Source organism: Amia ocellicauda, chromosome 7 (assembly GCF_036373705.1).
Source record: "Amia ocellicauda isolate fAmiCal2 chromosome 7, fAmiCal2.hap1, whole genome shotgun sequence".
Taxonomy (NCBI): Eukaryota; Metazoa; Chordata; class Actinopteri; order Amiiformes; family Amiidae; genus Amia; species Amia ocellicauda.
In genome coordinates, this window is record NC_089856.1 from 26,435,445 (window position 1) to 26,453,101 (window position 17,657).

Sequence of the window (17,657 nt, forward strand, 5' to 3'; positions counted from 1 at the left end):
GACTCTCTTATTTATTTCCTCCAATAATACTAATTTGTGATTGGAACACAAAATGTGAAGGATATGTACTACAACCAATCCCAAATTACAGATTGCTGCTTAGCACACCAAGAAAAACAACCAATTTAAAAAGTCAAATGGCAACCGATCCATGAAATACATTTTAATTATAATGTTAACGCTTCTGATATCTATAATTTGCAAATAAATTTAATTTAAATTGTATTAAGATAATTGGTATCAATTTAATTGAATGTTAAGTTGCAGAAATGCTTTACAAACAAAAAATATAACCAACCAAAAATTACAATACTGTGTATTATTACAATACAATTGCAGTGCCAAAACTTCATGTGACTTCATCTTTCATCATGAAGTCACAAAATGTATTACATCAACAAATACATATATATTTTCATATAGCAATGTGGTTAATTAATATAAAAGTATCAAATTCTTTAATTATTATTTCCTATGAATCATTCTTCAAAAGACAGTTTTTCTCTGTTAGCCTCCATCACAAAAGGTCAACACATCATGTACAGCCACACAATAAGCTTCTTATGATTATGATCTCACAGACTGTGAGAAAATGAGTGCCATGAGCTTACTACAGTGTCCCACACTGTCTAATATACACTGTTCTATCAATCTGAAATAGAAAAATTAAGTGTTCTCCTCCAGTAACTCTTTTGGTCGTAATTGAGAGGGGAAAGGGGCTGAGTTGCAGATAAGACCCATATTGTTTATACCCATTATCAACTTATTTCAAGTGTTGAAAAGAGATCATTAGACTACATACTTAAAAAACTTTACCATTTCCCCCTTCTTTATTAAAATCAGAGGCTAGCACTGTAAGCTGTTATGATGCCAATACAAAGAGTCGAGGAGGAAAGCACACATTCTTTTCATAGTTAGGATGTTAGTGCTTTGTCTCGTTGTCTTTTTAAGGTCAATACCCGTTTTATTATGAGCCAAAAGAGACAACAAAACATTATGCAGTAAGGCCATTAGTTATTTGTCAAATTTGATTTGCACACAAACAAACACAAATTGAAAAAGGAACTACCTTCACTGACCAGACCGAAAACACACTGCCAAGTAGGGTGAGTTAAGTAACTGAAGAGATAAAAAATGAAAACATGTAATAAAAGCATTCAAATACCTGAGGGCAATGGATTAGACCTCTGTACATCTTCACACCAATGAAGACAGATGGGGAAATGTTCATTACAAAGCCGACCTTCTGTTACAATTACCTGAATTACTGAAGATTGTATCATTAAGTTCTGGATAACATCACTACACATCATTGATCACAAAATAAACTGTCCCCTAAGGAAATAACCTCTGGTAAACAGGTGTTAACCCAAAAACCTGAGAGAAATAAGGCTATACAAACTGTAATAAATTACCATTGGTAACACAATCCATAGAAACAATTTATCTGCAGATTAATGATGCCTCTGTAGAAAATCAACAAAAACCATATGCAATCATAATTTAGGAAAACAAAAGGAGCTGTGTTAGATCTAACACAGCCCCTAGTGATACAGATCTAAAGTTGAATTCTTTGCCAAACATAATTAAGCTTTAAGGTAAAAAGAATGCTACACTGACAAAATGTTCTCCACACTTATTATGACCAGACACAGTTTACACAAAGAAATATAGGCTTCTACATCTAATAAGATATTAAAAGTAACAGTACCAATATGCACCTCAATATTTCTGTTGTTGTTGCTTGGAAACAAAAGGGCTCTATTTAAATCAAAGGAACACCAGTTTAAATCAGGCCCTTTAACCATTGGCTGGCTGCCTGCATTCCTCAAATTGAAATTGACCTCAAAGTGTTCTCAAATTAAGAAATAAGGGAGTTGGATTACACTTCATCACACCTATTTTTTACCCAGCAATTTAGCATATCTTTGTACAGTTACATGTGCCATTCAGCATTGACTTTTAAACGCACATTCTCCAAATCAGAGGCAGAGCAAGAGAAACAAGGCCATGCCTAATGAACACTTTCCTCACTTGTATGCTATGAAACAGTATGCTTACCATTTGGCATTCTGGGTCGCATAAAGATTTTTGATGACATAAGAATAATAATAAAAAAGAATCAATAATTCAATAAATAGGTAGGCTAATACATTTGATAAGTGAAGTCACATAGCAGGAGTATGCAATCAGGGGTTTGAGGAATTACCTTGATGTGCATAGCCCATGAAAATGAAGTGGATGTTTGATTTTTTTTTTTTATTATTAAAGGTGAGGAGGAGAATTTAAGTTGTTGTTAATGTTATACTTCCAGTTTCCAAAAAGCGATGCCTAGGGATATGCATGTCGTCTATTTTCTGTCACCAACTAATACCTGCATCCACCAACATCCCCACAGACGTGCAACGAGGAAACGCCAACACAACAAACACCTAGATCTGGAAACTTCTGGCGTCCCGTTGTTGTAGCGCAGACAAGGGTAAATACAAAAAAAAGGCCTGTGGCATGAACACAGACGTGGAATGGAGGAGACACGTTTCAATCGGTAACAAGGCGTATAACTGCAGGAACATCTGATCTTGCTTGGGTTCAGTGCGATTAACCAGTAATCTACAAACAAGGCATTTTTTCCTTCAAGTATTGCAAAAACAACTTCTGTAAAAGTGCACATTAACTTTCCTCTACTGCTGCATGATTCATCACATAAACTTGAAAAGCACTTGAACGCTTGTTTTTATATACAAGTCACTATTTTGCTTGCATTGTGTGGAATTCTGATACACAGAATTGGTACACAGTATCTGTATTAATAATAATATTAACATTAACATACAAACTTAACCCTCCCCCCCCCCCCCCCAAAAAAAAAAGTAATAATTTTAGGTCATATACCTTAATAGCCTTTTGCTCGACGTCAGGTCTTAAAAATCCAATTTGGAAACAAAAGGTATCAGCCAAAGTATTCTTAAAAGAGCTGCACCGCCATTTAGCACCAGCGGATACAATGTTAAAGTCTTCCTTAGGATACAATCACGGCTTGGTATTCATCCTAATCATCAAACAGCTGGACCAAAAACAAAGGAAGTCCAGGTACAGCAAATAATTAAGAAAAATCGCTACATCTACTTTCTTTGGCTCTGTCTGCTCTGGAATTTTATGACGTCATTTATTTGGGCTCGAATTTCTACCGACTGGGATAATCCGTTTCTTTTTCTCCAATCTGACCCCTGGATCCAGGCTTTTTTTTTTTTTTTTTTTTTTTTTTTTTAAGTCTTCAAACACACCTCAAGGCTATGGATTCCTGAAAAAAAAAAAAGATGTCTTTGAGATCTGCCTTACCTGAACATCTGGCAAAAAAATAAATAAATAAATAAATAAATACTCTAAACTTGTCAAAGAAAGTTCTTTAAACTCTCAACCGCGTTTCCCAAAAGCGGGCAAATATCCCACATCCCCAAACCTCCGCCCGTGTTACTCCTTTTCTTTCTTTTATTTTTTTATTGTGGGGGTTGCATATTTTAGATAGTTACGTACGTTTGCATATTAAAAAAAAAGTATCAACGTGTCCCATGCAATCCCATACACCCAAGTTAGAAAAATACGCATTAGAAAAAAAAGTGCATTGTAAATGTATGGTCATGGAAATGTTTTTGCTTCCTTTGTAATGCCTTCTGTGCTTTGAAAAGTCTGATCTCACCCAACTCAAGACAAATCTCAGACTTTCCACAGACAGAAACTTGGTGCTTTTCAGCTGTAACTTGACACAGACTCTCTGGAATACCAGGGTATGATGGAGTTATATACCCTTCAAACTAACACCCTCAGCTCCTACATCTGACGACTTCGCACCCTATCAGTTACTTCTACAGTTATACAGGATTACATTTTCGATGCACTAGGTCTATTTTTAATTATTATTGCGCATTTTACAATCCCAGTGAAGAATACAGTCGCAGATCACGGCTATTACCGGGTTTTATAGCGCATATCAAATGCACAATCACTGCATCTTTTCCCTCAATCGACACTTTTTTCCACTTTTTGACTCCGAAGGGGAAATACAAATACTGCTAACTTCACGACAGACCCTGTCAAAGTTAAAAAGCCACGATCAAATCAAATTCAGTTTCCTATTCGTAACTCCTATTTAACCGTTGTTTGGGACACGGTTTTTGTGCGTGCGTTTTGTTTTTTGTTGGGATTCAGGTTTACGACGCACATCGCATTCACATATTGTCACTGTGCTCTAAATAAAACCAAGCTTTAAGAGAAAAAAAAAATCAAAACACAAACAAATAACCAAGGAAATATGCGTATTTAACAACGTCAGTTCCATGAGTTTTGTTTTTCAGCAGCACACAAAGTTTCGTTTTCCACACCAGCCAAGTTTTGCCTTTTCCTCTGCGTTCAGCCGACCGGCTTATTCTCGTTCCAGACAGTACATTTCAACAACTTCATAACTTAAAAATATACATGATCGGTCTTTCTAACTGTAGAAATAACACTGTTTGTGGTGCTCATCCCAAAAAAAAGTGTTTTTCTTACCTCGTTGCAATAAAAAAATATCTTCAAAGAACAGCAGATCTCCACTTTTCCCCCAGCTTTAGATTTTGGCAATTCCCAGCCTGTCTGCCCACTGAAGACCGATCGGTGGGGGATTCCGCCATGTCAATTATGTTTCGGCGCACATGGGAACGCAGACCCGGCCCACTACCGTATATCATTGTGTAAACACACATTTCCAAAAAGAGACCAGACTAAATGCCTTGAGTGTTGATTATACCAATACAATTTGCCCATAACATTCCTGATATGGGCTAAAGCAAGAATAATCAAGCATTCATGTGTATATGAGCCATGAAGGCGGAATGTGGAGAGATACAAATACGACTGGAGAAAGATATTTTGACACAAAGAAATAACTACAGTTCAATAGATATGATTGTCTCTTAAAATGTTTACATACACACAAACGCATATACACTCACATATAATATAATATATTATCAAAAATAGACATGTTAATAGATTATATTTATCAGTTAACAAAATGCAAAGTGAGTGGACAGAAGAAAAATCAATATTTGGTGTGACCACCCTTTGCCTTCAAAACAGCATCAATTCTTCTAGGTACACTTGCACACAGTTTTTGAAGGAACTCGGCAGGTCTTGGAGACTAACCACAGTTCTTCTGTGGATTTAGGCAGCCTCAGTTGCTTCTCTCTCTTCATGTAATCCCAGACAGACTCGATGTTGAGATCAGGGCTCTGTGGGGGCCATACCATCACTTCCAGGACTCCTTCTTCTTCTTTACGCTGAAGATAGTTCTTAATGACTGTCGCTGTATGTTTGGGGTTGTTGTCATGCTGCAGAATAAATTTTGGGCCAGTCAGATGCCTCCCTGATGATACTGCATGATGGATAAGTATCTGCCTGTACTTCTCAGCATTGAGGAGACCATTCATTCTGACCAAATCCGCAACTCCATTTGCAGAAATGCAGCCCCAAACTTGCAAGGAACCTCCACTATGCTTCACTGTTGCCTTCAGACACTCATTCGTGTACCGCTCTCCAGCCCTTCAGCAAACAAACTGCCTTCTTCTACAGCCAAATATTTCAAATTTTGACTCATCAGTCCAGAGCACCTGCTGCCACTTTACAGCACCCCAGTTCCTGTGTTTTCGTGCATAGTTGAGTCGCTTGGCTTGTTGCCACGTCGGAGGTATGGCTTTTTGGCCACAAGTCTTCCATGAAGGCCACTTCTGACCAGACTTCTCCGGACAGTAGATGGGTGTACCAGGATCCCACTGTTGTCTGCCAATTCTGAGCTGATGGCACTGCTGGACATCTTCCAGTTGCGAAGGGAAGTAAGCATGATGTGTCTTTCATCTGCTGCAGTAAGTTTCCTTGGCCGACCACTGCATCTATGGTGCTCAACGTTGCTTGTTTCTTTGTGCTTCTTCAAAAGAGCTTGGACAGCACATCTGGAAACCCCTGTCTGCCTTGAAATGTCTGCCTGGGAGAGACCTTGCTGATGCAGTATAACTACCTTGTGTCTTGTTGCTGTGCTCAGTCTTGCCATGGTGTATGACTTTTGACAGTAAACTGTCTTCAGCAATCTCACCTTGTTAGTTGAGTTTGGCTGTTCCTCACCCAGGTTTATTCCTCCTACACAGCTGGTTCTGTTTCAGTTATAGACTGTGTTTCAACCTACACATTGAATTGATGATCATTAGCACCTGTTTGGTATAATAGTTTAATCATACACCTGACTATATGCCTACAAAATCCCTGACTTTGTGCAAGTGTACCTAGAAGAATTGATGCTGTTTTGAAGGCAATGGGTAGTCACACCAAAATTGGATTTGATTTAGATATTTATTTTGTTCACTCACTTTGCATAACGTTAATTAATAAATATAATCTATTAACATGTCTATTAACATTTTTGAAAGCATTCTTTCACACTTGCCCAAAACTTTTGCACAGTACTGTATATCTATCTATATAGATATAGATATAGATATAGATATAGATATAGATATATATCACCATACCATCACCACCAGCCAATCAATCCACTGCTGGATGAAGACCTCTTGCTTCAATCCATAGCTCCTCTTTTCCATGTCACACCTGCTAAGTATATACTTTCATCTTCCCATCTTCTATGTGTATCTTCTAGTTTTTTTAATCTCTTGGGATCCCTTCAATAGCTTCCCTTGCACATCTTTGATCTGATCTTCTTGCAATGTATCTGGCCCATTGTCATTTTAACATTTTGACATGTATGTGTGTATTTATGTATTCATTAATAATGAATTAATATAAATTATATATATTTGTTTTTGCAATATGAAGAGCTGATGTCATTTATGACTGTGGCAGGTTGTCATGCTTGTGCATAGGGGCTGTTCCCTGTAGCTGAGTGGGCAAAGCCCTCAAAACTTCTCAACCCCATTAAATAAATAATATATTAAATTGAAAAATATCTTAAACCAAAAATACTGACTAAATTGCTTTTTGTTTAATATCATTGTTTCATACAAAATATGCCAATACTGTCTGCAAAAGTACATAATGGTATACATTCAATACATTACCAAAAGCCTTGAGAAAAGCCTTTTCCCCCCATTGATTCTTCCAAATATCATGAGCTAATGATGCTCTAAAGATATATAAAGGCTAAAACTGGGATACATTAGGATACAATCTGTAAGTGCTAAGTACAATACAGTATCTTGGAAATGCTAAGTGTAATGCAATTCTTACGAAGGACACATTATTCTGCACACAAACAAAATCAGAGCCCAGTATTTATCTCCAGCTATAAATATGTGTTCCTTAAAATTAAAAAGTGAAATAATTTCAACAAGCATTGTCAATGCAATCTGTCTTTTTCATTTCAAATTCATCAGGTTCCCTATAAATACATTTAGGCACTGAGAAATTGACTTACAATAACCTGGGTTCTGCTACAGTAAAGACTTGAGTTTTGATTTCTCAACCTCTTATTTGCTTCTGTGAAAGAGGAAATGCCCTGTTAGAGAGTTTGTAATCAGTATATCTATATATATTTATACATGACATCTGCCTTTGGGGCTGGTAGGAAACTTCATAACATATATTTTGATCAGATTTCAAAACATTCTCTTGGTTTTAATGCACTCTTCATAATTGAAACCTTTACATTATATGCCATACAGAATGTCTTCTTTTTACAAAACAGAGAATATACGGTAATGTTGTAGCTGAGGCACAGATACATATTATGTGTTAATTAACAGCTATGGAACACAATCTGTTCCAGACTTTGTATGTCTTTTAAATGCATTCATAAGATTCAGATATTCTATTTTTCCATCTAGTGGCTAAAACAGCAAACAGTGAAATTTCCACTGTTATTTGATAATAATATAATTTTTCAAATTAATCATCTGAGATTATGGATCGCCATGATGAAAATTACATTCAATTTTTCAAACAATCTGTATTAATGTAATTGTATCTAAGTTTTACAATGTGGAAATGCCAATAGTTGTATTGTATTTAGAATGAGACCTTTCTGTAAACTTAAGGTATGGACAGCAACAGAAAATATTTTTTATTTGGTTTGTGTTGTAAAGGGCAGTGAGATTGTCCAATTTTTTAAGATAATATTTCAGAGATCTTATGTTTCTGTTTTACTTACTGTTTATTTACTGTAACACCTAGGGTTGGTGTTGCGAGACACTGTTTACATTTGCTGTGACGCATCAGGTGTGTAACTAGAAACCTGATCTAGTGTGAACTTCAGCCAATTGCAAAAGGCAATCCCAATCCTTAATGTTTTCTTTTTTTATCAGAGGCTGCTTCCCTCTGGAAAACCCCATTCAAATACTGTGTTGTTGTAGTTTGCAATTGGTGGTTGAGTCCAAGTTTTGATTTAATCCTGGCCTGGGTCATAATTGCATCACAACAAAGTATAGGTCTACCTATGGCAGATCTGTAATAGTTTCATGCAAAATGTATATTCTACAGAATCCTAGAAACATACTACTGATAAGCAGAGTCACCTTTAAACACCAGAGACAAAAATTAACCACTAACATCGTATAATGCAAATCATAAACAATTAATAAATAGATTGTACCTAGGTTATTCACAATGTCCTGTGTTATTCACCACTAAATTAATTTTAATGTTATGTATCAGACCACCAATAAGATATACTGCTTTTCTACAGCAAATACCCTTTAACTAATTAGCCTATTTTCCCTATGTAAATTTGCATTAGTGAAACTCCTGCTTTTGATTAACAATTAAACTAAACACCATGCAAATCTGGTTTAGCTTAAATACTTTGTAAGACATTATTGGAAGGTCTAGATATTTCCCCATAAATAATTCTTAACTCTTAAGTAATTCTGAATTTCACTTTTTTCCTTCTAACTGTTTCCACATGTTTATATATATGTGCAAAAAAAACTGTGCAAAAGTTTTAGGCAGGTGTGAAAGAATACTGTAAATGCTGCATCAATTCTTCTAGGTACACTTGCACACAGTTTTTGAAGGAACTCGGCAGGTAGGTTGGCCCAAACATCTTGGAGAACTGACCACAGTTCTTCTGTGGATTTAGGCAGCCTCAGTTGCTTCTCTCTCTTCATGTCATCCCAGACAGACTCAATGATGTTGAGATCAGGGCTCTGTGGGGGCCATACCATCACTTCCAGGACTCCTTGTTCTTCTTTACACTGAAGATAGTTCTTAATGACGGTCACTGTATGTTTGGGGTCGTTGTCATGCTGCAGAATAAATTTTGGGCCAATCAGATGCCTCCCTCATGGTTTTTCTGCACCCCAGTTCCAGTGTTTTCATGCATAGTTGAGTGGTTTGGCTTTGTTGCCACGTCGGAGGTATGGCTTTTTGGCCACAAGTCTTCCATGAAGGCCACTTCTGACCAGACTTCTCCTGACAGTAGATGGATGTACCAGGGTCCCACTGTTTTCTGCCAACATCTGGAAACCCCTGTCTGCCTTGACATTTCTGCCTGGGAGAGACCTTGCTGATGTAGCAGAACTACCTTGTGTCTTGTTGCTGTGCTCAGTCTTGCCATGGTGTATGACTTTTGACAGTAAACTGTCTTCAGCAACCTCACCTTGTTAGCTGAGTTTGACTGTTCCTCAGCCAGTTTTATTCCTCCTACACAGCTGTTTCTGTTTCAGTTCATGATTGTGTTTCAACCTACACATTGAATTGATGATCATTAGCACCTGTTTGGTATAATTGTTTAATCATACACCTGACTATATGCCTACAAAATCCCTGACTTTGTGCAAGTGTACCTAGAAGAATTGATGCTGTTTTGAAGGCAAAGTCTGGTCACACCAAATTTGGATTTGATTTAGATTGTTCTTCTGTTCACTCACTTTGCATTTAGTTAATTGATAAATATAATCTATTAACGTATATTTTTGAAAGCATTCTTACTTTACAGCATTTTTTCACACCTACCTAACACTTTTGCACAGTACTGTATATACTGTATGTTTTTTTTTCTATTTGATAGATATTATCTGCAGCACCAAAAAAGTCAAACACCAAAAAGAGCTTAAATGTCCAAACTTATCATCATCTCTACAGCCTCATAAATCTAAAAGTATAACAATTACCCCTGGGGGAGTAGTATAATGTGATTATTTTGATGCTGGGTTAACAATAATGTACAAATCAGATTGTGACATGTTGTATGGACAATCTGTACATACTGGCTATGTTCGATTTTACCCATTTAAGTTTTTCTTCATATATTGTAACAAGATATAAACCCATTTCATGTCACATATAGATTTAATTATATATTATAAAGACATGGACAAGCTGTATTGTGGTGTCAACATCTAATATCATTCTTCTGTTACTTCACTTTCTCTCTCTGTCTGTCTTTCTTGATGTACTGTAACAAAATCTATAACCACACATATGAACAGACTCTTGGCAGAAAAGCCCCAAAGACACCCTTTTCTGGAAATATTTTGAATGAAGGCAAATTAAGGCAAATTAGTTCATTTGGTAAAGCCCAGCACTCTTCATGAGTTTTGCCTTGTGCTCTTATTATTGTCAAAAGTGGAATTGCATCATTATTAAAATCTGTGGAAGAACAACCTGGAGATAAAGTGCGTTTCAATATGTTGAAAAAAGCAATTTAATTCACAGGAATTATGAGTAGAGCTGCGCCATAAAGTAAGTTGTTGGAAATAAGACAGGTAATATTTTTATTATTAGTAGTAGTAGTAATAATAATAATATTAATGAATATTAATATTTATCTATAACTCATCTCATCTAGTATAAGTTTTGTAGTCAATGTTTTGCATTTATTTTCTTTGCAAATTAATGGTGAAATGGCCTGCAAAGCTATCACTGTATCTGGTTGTTTGTTTTCCAGATGGCAAGTTAGAACTCTTGTAGAAAAAAATCAAAAAGCAGACCAGAGATCAAAGTCCTGCTTGATTTTCCATCTCAAACAGACATGTCAGCCCTGTTGAATGTTTGCTCCCTACCCCCTTACTCCTCCCTCTCCCCAACTCCCCGCCCCAACCCCCACCAACAAGTTACAGGAGGGTAATAAGAGAAGTGGGGGGTTGTTGTCTGCTGAGCTGGTGTTGACTGGGGCCAGGTGAGGAACAGCATGCAAAGGAAAGGGGGCTCTGGGTTCAGTGCTGTGATGATGCTGCAGCCAAGTACTTGACAGATGACGCCCAGATGTTACCCAAGGGATTAGTTTCCGTAGGCTCTCAGAGGCCATTCACAAGAGAGAGTGAGCGAGAGAGGGTGGTACTACTGGGCTGGCAAAGTCATAAACCTCTGCCAGCGGATGCTTGGTTCATTGGCTACACTGGAATGCAGTTTTTCTCCTGCTACATGTCTGTTTCCCATGTTTATGAGGGCCTGCTGTTGAAACACATGTCACTATAGTAACACGATTCCATTGTCTTGCCTTTTTTCCAAGTAAATGTTTGCATGTGTGGTAATGGATTTCTTGTGCAATACAGATTATTTTGTGTTTCATATTAATGGTAAGGTGTTGTTTGATATTCTGTACTCATGTACTGTATGTAATCTATCTATCTATATGTAACAGTGTCGCAATCCCCCTGTATACAGTAGAGTGTAGAAATGTCCCAGGTTGGGACAGCTGAGTGGGGTGGAGCGCCTGTGTCTGGACGGTTTGAATCTTGAGTGGGGGGCTCCAACCTGCACTGCTCCAACCTGTGTGTGTGTCTGTATGCATATATATATATATATATATATATGACTCTGTGAAGCAATTCACCAGAATTAATACTAGTACTTCTAACACATATTACTGATGTGTGAAACAAACATCTGACAGAGAAGGATCAAAAGTATTGCTCAATGAATGCCAATTTAGGAATAAGGGCTTTGCCAAGATAAATATGAAACGCAAGCTTAACATCAAAGTACAAGTGCTGTTATGGTACATTGAGGCAGATGTGCTCAGAATGAGGTTGGCCATGGAAAAACTGCTCCTACAAACAGACAACTATCTTAGAGAACTAAAGAACAACTAGAAAGGAAAAAAGTCTGAGGTTGCAGTGAGAACATGGTCTTAATTCTTCTTCAGTGACAGTATATGGACTACAAAGCATAACAAAATTGAAGCTTCACTTTGAGTATTTGTCCCTAAACTAAATTTCCATAAGAACTGGGACAAACTAACAATAGATAGCTGTTAGGATTAAACATGACCTTACAGACTGCTGAGACATGCTGGCCATTGTATTCTCTTCTTCATTTTTAGTTCCAGTTCCAGTTCCTCCTGGAAATATTCTTTGGGATTAAGGCAGGACTATGAGCAGATCAAAATACACTGAGACCAAACTTTACATATTAGAGGAAGTGCACAACATGTGATTATAATGGGGGATTTTATGCACTTTTATGCACATTTTGTTCCTCAAGGAAATGAGCAAGATTTTCTGAGACTCTCAAAGCTTTTCAGACCCCAGCTGGCCAAACATTGTAATCATGAACACACAAGACACATCCAAACATTTATTGACAGCTGTAAGACTGGTATGTTTCTGGTTTTAATCATCCTGCCAAACTATCTCATCAATCCAATGTCTGCTTTACCTTTCAAAATCTAGCTGAAGCCCTTCCTAAGAAGTGACAAGAAAACAAAACAAAGCAAAAAATAAACAACCTTGAGGTCAAGGGACACATTCTTTTCTGTCTTTGATTTCGTTTGTAACTCCCTTTTTCTCTTGCACTGTGGGTAGACGAAGTAGACAAGAGAAAATAACCTCTGGCATTAGGAAGATCATTAAAATGATTTCACAGTTTGCTTTGTAAAAGACCCATGAAATTGATTATGTTTATTACAAAAAGTATCTAAGTGTGAAAAAGTACAACATTTTGAGTTGTGCTGATTGTATCAATAAGTTAAGACCAAAAAGGCCCATTAAAATATCCCACTTTTTAGTTTTTTATTTATTTTCAGAAGGACGTCCTGTGCAGGTTTTTGTTAACCGTCTTGTCACTCAATCCCCTCTGACATCATATTTTTCTCCCCTTATGAACAGCCAGTGCAGGGAATTGGCAGTCACACATCTAAACTGAAGCCATATAATGCTGAGCATTTAATGAGTAATTACTGTTTCCTGCAGTTTCATTTTTTGACAAGTACAAAAGGCTAACAGGAAGCAATAATAGGTCAGACGTGTACAAACAGAACAACTCAAAATAGCCGGAGTAAAGTTCATTATATTCCAAATGTGCCCTGTTTGTACTGTGAGCGCATGGCAGTGCATCTCTTAGTTTTTAAAAACCTAACAAGAATCTTAAACGCTCAAGGGATTTGTTTCCTTTATTTCAGAAATCAAGCTTACCTGCAGTGAATCAGATAAGCTCTCAGTGTGGTCTGTGTAAGATTTTTTCCATCACCTTTTTCCAGGTGAGTTATGTCCTTTGGAGTTAAGGAACTTAAATAAAGAAAAAGAACAATCTACCTATAAATGTATTTATTTACTTGTCTAGTTGAAAGAGCATTGATAGCCAATTTATTAATATCTGCAATGTTTATTTTACAACACTTGTGATAAGGAGTAAAAAGTTATTATTGATATTAAAATTAACCACATTAAAGTACATACATATGATATTGAAATATGACTATGGCAGAAAAAAGCAACTGTTCATGTTCTGAAGTGCTTCATAAGCCTGAAAACCTCCAAACCACAGATAACTTATCATGTTCAATCACTATATACAATTACCATCAGTGCTTGAGTTGCATGAGCAAGCTGTATGAAATCCCTCCCCAAAAACATTTTGTTTAGACAGATACTTTCAGTGGATGAGCTAAACACAGAACCAATGATGTTGTACGACCCATCCATTCTAAATACCAATTGTACAAGATGCAGCAAATTATCCAAAACTAGAATACAGTGAACATAACTAATTTATTCATATTTCTTATGATTGTTTTGCCTGTTGATGGAGTTATCTGTTTAATTAATATAGTTACAGGGTGCAAATCTTACTTTGCAGCAAATCATTTGTAGCTAATTCCACTGCTAGTGTGTCTGCTGCCCTCTACAGGCCATGAACTGTAACTGTGACATCCCATTCTAGTCTTTTGCAACTCCAACTACCTGTTTATTTGTGGACTGTGGACTCTTTAATTTTGATTTAATAAAATAAAACATGTGTGACACTATCGACACCACTTGTCAGTTATACAAGGGATTTATTATTACATATGAAACTCTTCAATACCTTTTAAATTATTACATTATTAATATCCTACATGACTTCAGATCACTGTAGTCCTGGATGGAAAATAGGCACATCCCATTCCACTTGTCTTTAGTTTATAAACTGGCATAATGAAGAATTCTTTGTAGCAGTTATTACGGTCTTAAATATGTGAAGGAGACATTTCTACAGGCTCTTACAGGGTTCTTTAAATAGTTGAATTCTGGGAACACTAATTGATGACTAATTCATATAACATTTGCAGTCTGGGGAATAATGTTCACTGGAATTTGTTGATTTCCCCCCTGCCGCCTTTATCTTTTGTTTTTTTGGTTAATGCCATTTACAGTTACAGCTCCTGCTCTGTAACCCATTGCCTGGCTAGTTGTCCTCATTGCTAATTCAGTATACAAACCACATGTGCTGGATTTTCCAACTTGGCCCAGCTGCTGTCTTTGTTAAAAAGGGAATTCTCCCACTTTGAAATCATTTACACCCCACCAAAGACATCTCAGAAAAGAGGAAAAGAGGAAAATTTATGATTTCATTGTAGTCTTTTTCTCTCTGTTTTTTTATTTTCCTTGTTTTTAAAATGGTATTATTATTTTTTCAAACAGTATTAAGCAACAGTTCCTCCCGTGGTGTTTGATATGTTCTTTGTTTGTCCTGGACTGTTTCCCACCTCTTTGCTCTGTTGCCTAATTTTCGTTTATATTTAACAGTGAACTCTGGATTAATTAATCAGAAATGGGTTCCAAAAAGCAGCACACAGTTTTCTAGGCAGCACACTCTGGTGCTTCTGCAGATTTTTCTTGCCATATTAATCTCCCTTCCTTGGAGACCAATACAGGCCCACACAGATTATCAACCTTTACCTTCCTCCTTTCAATACTTTCAGAGCTTGACTGATTCTTGGAAGCCAAAAAAACAACCCTGAAAGTTCCTGGGTGTTTTTGAAAGAGATCCCCTCCCTTAGCCAAATACTGTTTTAGTCTCTCTTCACTCCATTTCCACATTCCAGTGCTGCAAAAATACTTAAACAGATCTGGAAACCCAGAAATAATGCAATTGGACATTACCCAGCATATGAATGAACAGAAGTACAAGAGCTCTCTGTGCCTTGATGAATTAGAGCCCTCTAGTACTCCTCAGACACAATTGGAAGGAGTGTCTTCAGAAGACCCTGGGGCTCTACATTATTACCACATAGTAGTGATCCCGTTGTGATAGAGTGGATGCCTTAAACCTGCCTATTTTATATCTATGGCCTGAAAATAATAGTAATCACTGAGAGACGCTGGGAACTGTGCTGTTGGGAATTGTCATTTTGCAAGGATACCTAGCCTTAGTCATCTATTGCAGAGGAGTCTGTAGTTTAAAGCTTCATTCTCACAATCCATTATCTCAGGATATATGAGGGAGTATTTACGCCATAATTATGTTTATCATTTCTGTCCCTGTTTTCAAACTAATCTTCAGCTCTCGGTGACGAACTGTCTGCTGTAGTTATACACAGCTCCTTTACAAACATGAACTGTAGTTTACCCTGGTAAGACCACGTCAATGTGTACGAAAGTGAAGTTAAATAAAGATCACACATGGAGAGGTATAGTAAACCATGATATAAGCCATGCCAAAGTGAATACCTAAAAAAACGAAAAAAAAGATGATCTACAGAGCAGATACACATTAGAGAAGAGAGGTTGTTTATTTATTAGTTAGTTAGTTTATTTGTTTATTAGAAGATGCACTTACCCATGTTAGTATAAATACACAGTACACTGCCAATATGCGAGCAAGAAGGTGCTTGTCTGGGTGGATATAGTATAATCCCATAACATGATTCAGATAAAGGCCAGACAACATCAAAGAACAGCTGAATATGTAGGGAGCGCTGCCAAAGGTGTGGCGGTACTGTCCTTAATTCAACACAGTTACTTTGCAAGAGATGATGTGTGTGCAGATATATGGCATGCATCAAAATGACAAACCACATGAGAACGTTAATGACGTAGAATACAGTACTGAACTCCATTTGCTTTTGGCAATACAATATGCAAAAAACAAAAACAAAAAAAAAACTCCTGTGCTGTGAGTTGTAAGATATATCATGAATACTTATTTACTTACTTATTTTAATATGTACTGCCAATATGTTAAAATGACAGCAACTAAACAAAAAATCTATATTTGGAGAAGACAGTGGAAATAGAAAGAAAGAAAGAAAGAAAGAAAACCAAGCAAATAATCCGGTCAGAACTCCGAAACTGGTCAGCACAAATTTTGCTGAACTTAATAGTTCTCCGAGGGGGACTAAGCATTTGGTTTTCAGAGGTGGAGTGAATCATGTGCTGTCTGTGTGGACAAGTGCCAACTTCCATCTTCTCAGCCAAACATCCATCACTAGAGGGAGCAAGATACGATGGAAGAGACTTAGCCTCATTACAAAACATAACAAAAAAGAAAAAAACAGCAGTATAATTAAAAAATATGCATTATTTTAATTTTGTTTATTTTTCTGGGAGGTAACCTTTGCTTCTTTTTTTATTGATGTGACTGCAGTGTTATCAGTACCAGACCCCAATCATGTGAATAGTTTTACTTCCTCTTGACTGACTGAAATGTTGCAATGTATTTTTTATTGTTTTTCTGTTCTTGTTTGTTTTTCGTAAAACACAACCCTACAAATGTCTACATCCCAATACATTTTGTAAAAGGTATAAATGAAACAGCTGAAACCAACATCGAACCAGAGCGTTCAAGACCACAGACATTTCCTTTCCCTTGTCTGAACTGTCTTACATTACCAAAACGTAGTGTGTAGGGCAAAATATGTTACACATATGTACAATAAACTCTGTTACATGTGTTTCCTCTCTCAGTAATTGAAAATAGCTCCATCAGTCAGTTTCTATATAGCACAAGAACTTTAATGGGCCCCAGAGGCAGAGTTACTCTATATGTGTTTGTTTCAGGCTTTTCAGGGAAACATGAAAACAAGTTCTGGAGAGGTGTGCTGGAAAAAATGATCTGACAGTGTAAGAGACTCAAAGTCTGTGAAATGACTAGAGGTAAATTGTCGCTGTTGATTGTATGCCTTTCACAGTAATTGCTTTCTGTGTTCTTATACTAGTGTCACAAATCACAAAGGAAACATTTCCATAAAAGCTATTGTTGGTCAAACAAAAATCAGAATATTGTAGATTCTTCTCATATTGTTGAATTCCACTTTCAACCCACAACCCACTATTTGATCAATATTATATGTTTTAATATATGGTGTAGGAATACCTTGTAGGAATTGGGTGGATGTACCTAATAACATTACTAAACACATTCAGTCTTAATAAGTTTATTGTATTTCATTACAAACATATATTTGTTATTTTATA

At 36.7% G+C, this 17,657-nt stretch overlaps 1 protein-coding gene across 5 annotated transcripts in view; it reads right to left on the reverse strand.

Annotated features, from left to right (window-relative positions):
* The window catches only part of fndc3ba (fibronectin type III domain containing 3Ba), a 160,609-nt gene extending 155,941 nt beyond the window's left edge, over positions 1–4,668 (reverse strand). For 2 of the 5 annotated variants that reach the window (XM_066708912.1, XM_066708911.1), the window contains exons 1-2: positions 4,546–4,656; positions 2,893–3,301 (exon numbers count right to left, since the gene is read on the reverse strand). The gene's annotated coding sequence lies outside the window, so the exon portion shown is untranslated. Of the gene's footprint in view, positions 1–2,892; positions 3,302–4,545 lie in introns of all 5 variants that reach the window. The other 3 variants (XM_066708914.1, XM_066708910.1, XM_066708913.1) reach the window with 2 other exon arrangements.
* Between the last annotated feature and the right edge of the window lie 12,989 nt (positions 4,669–17,657).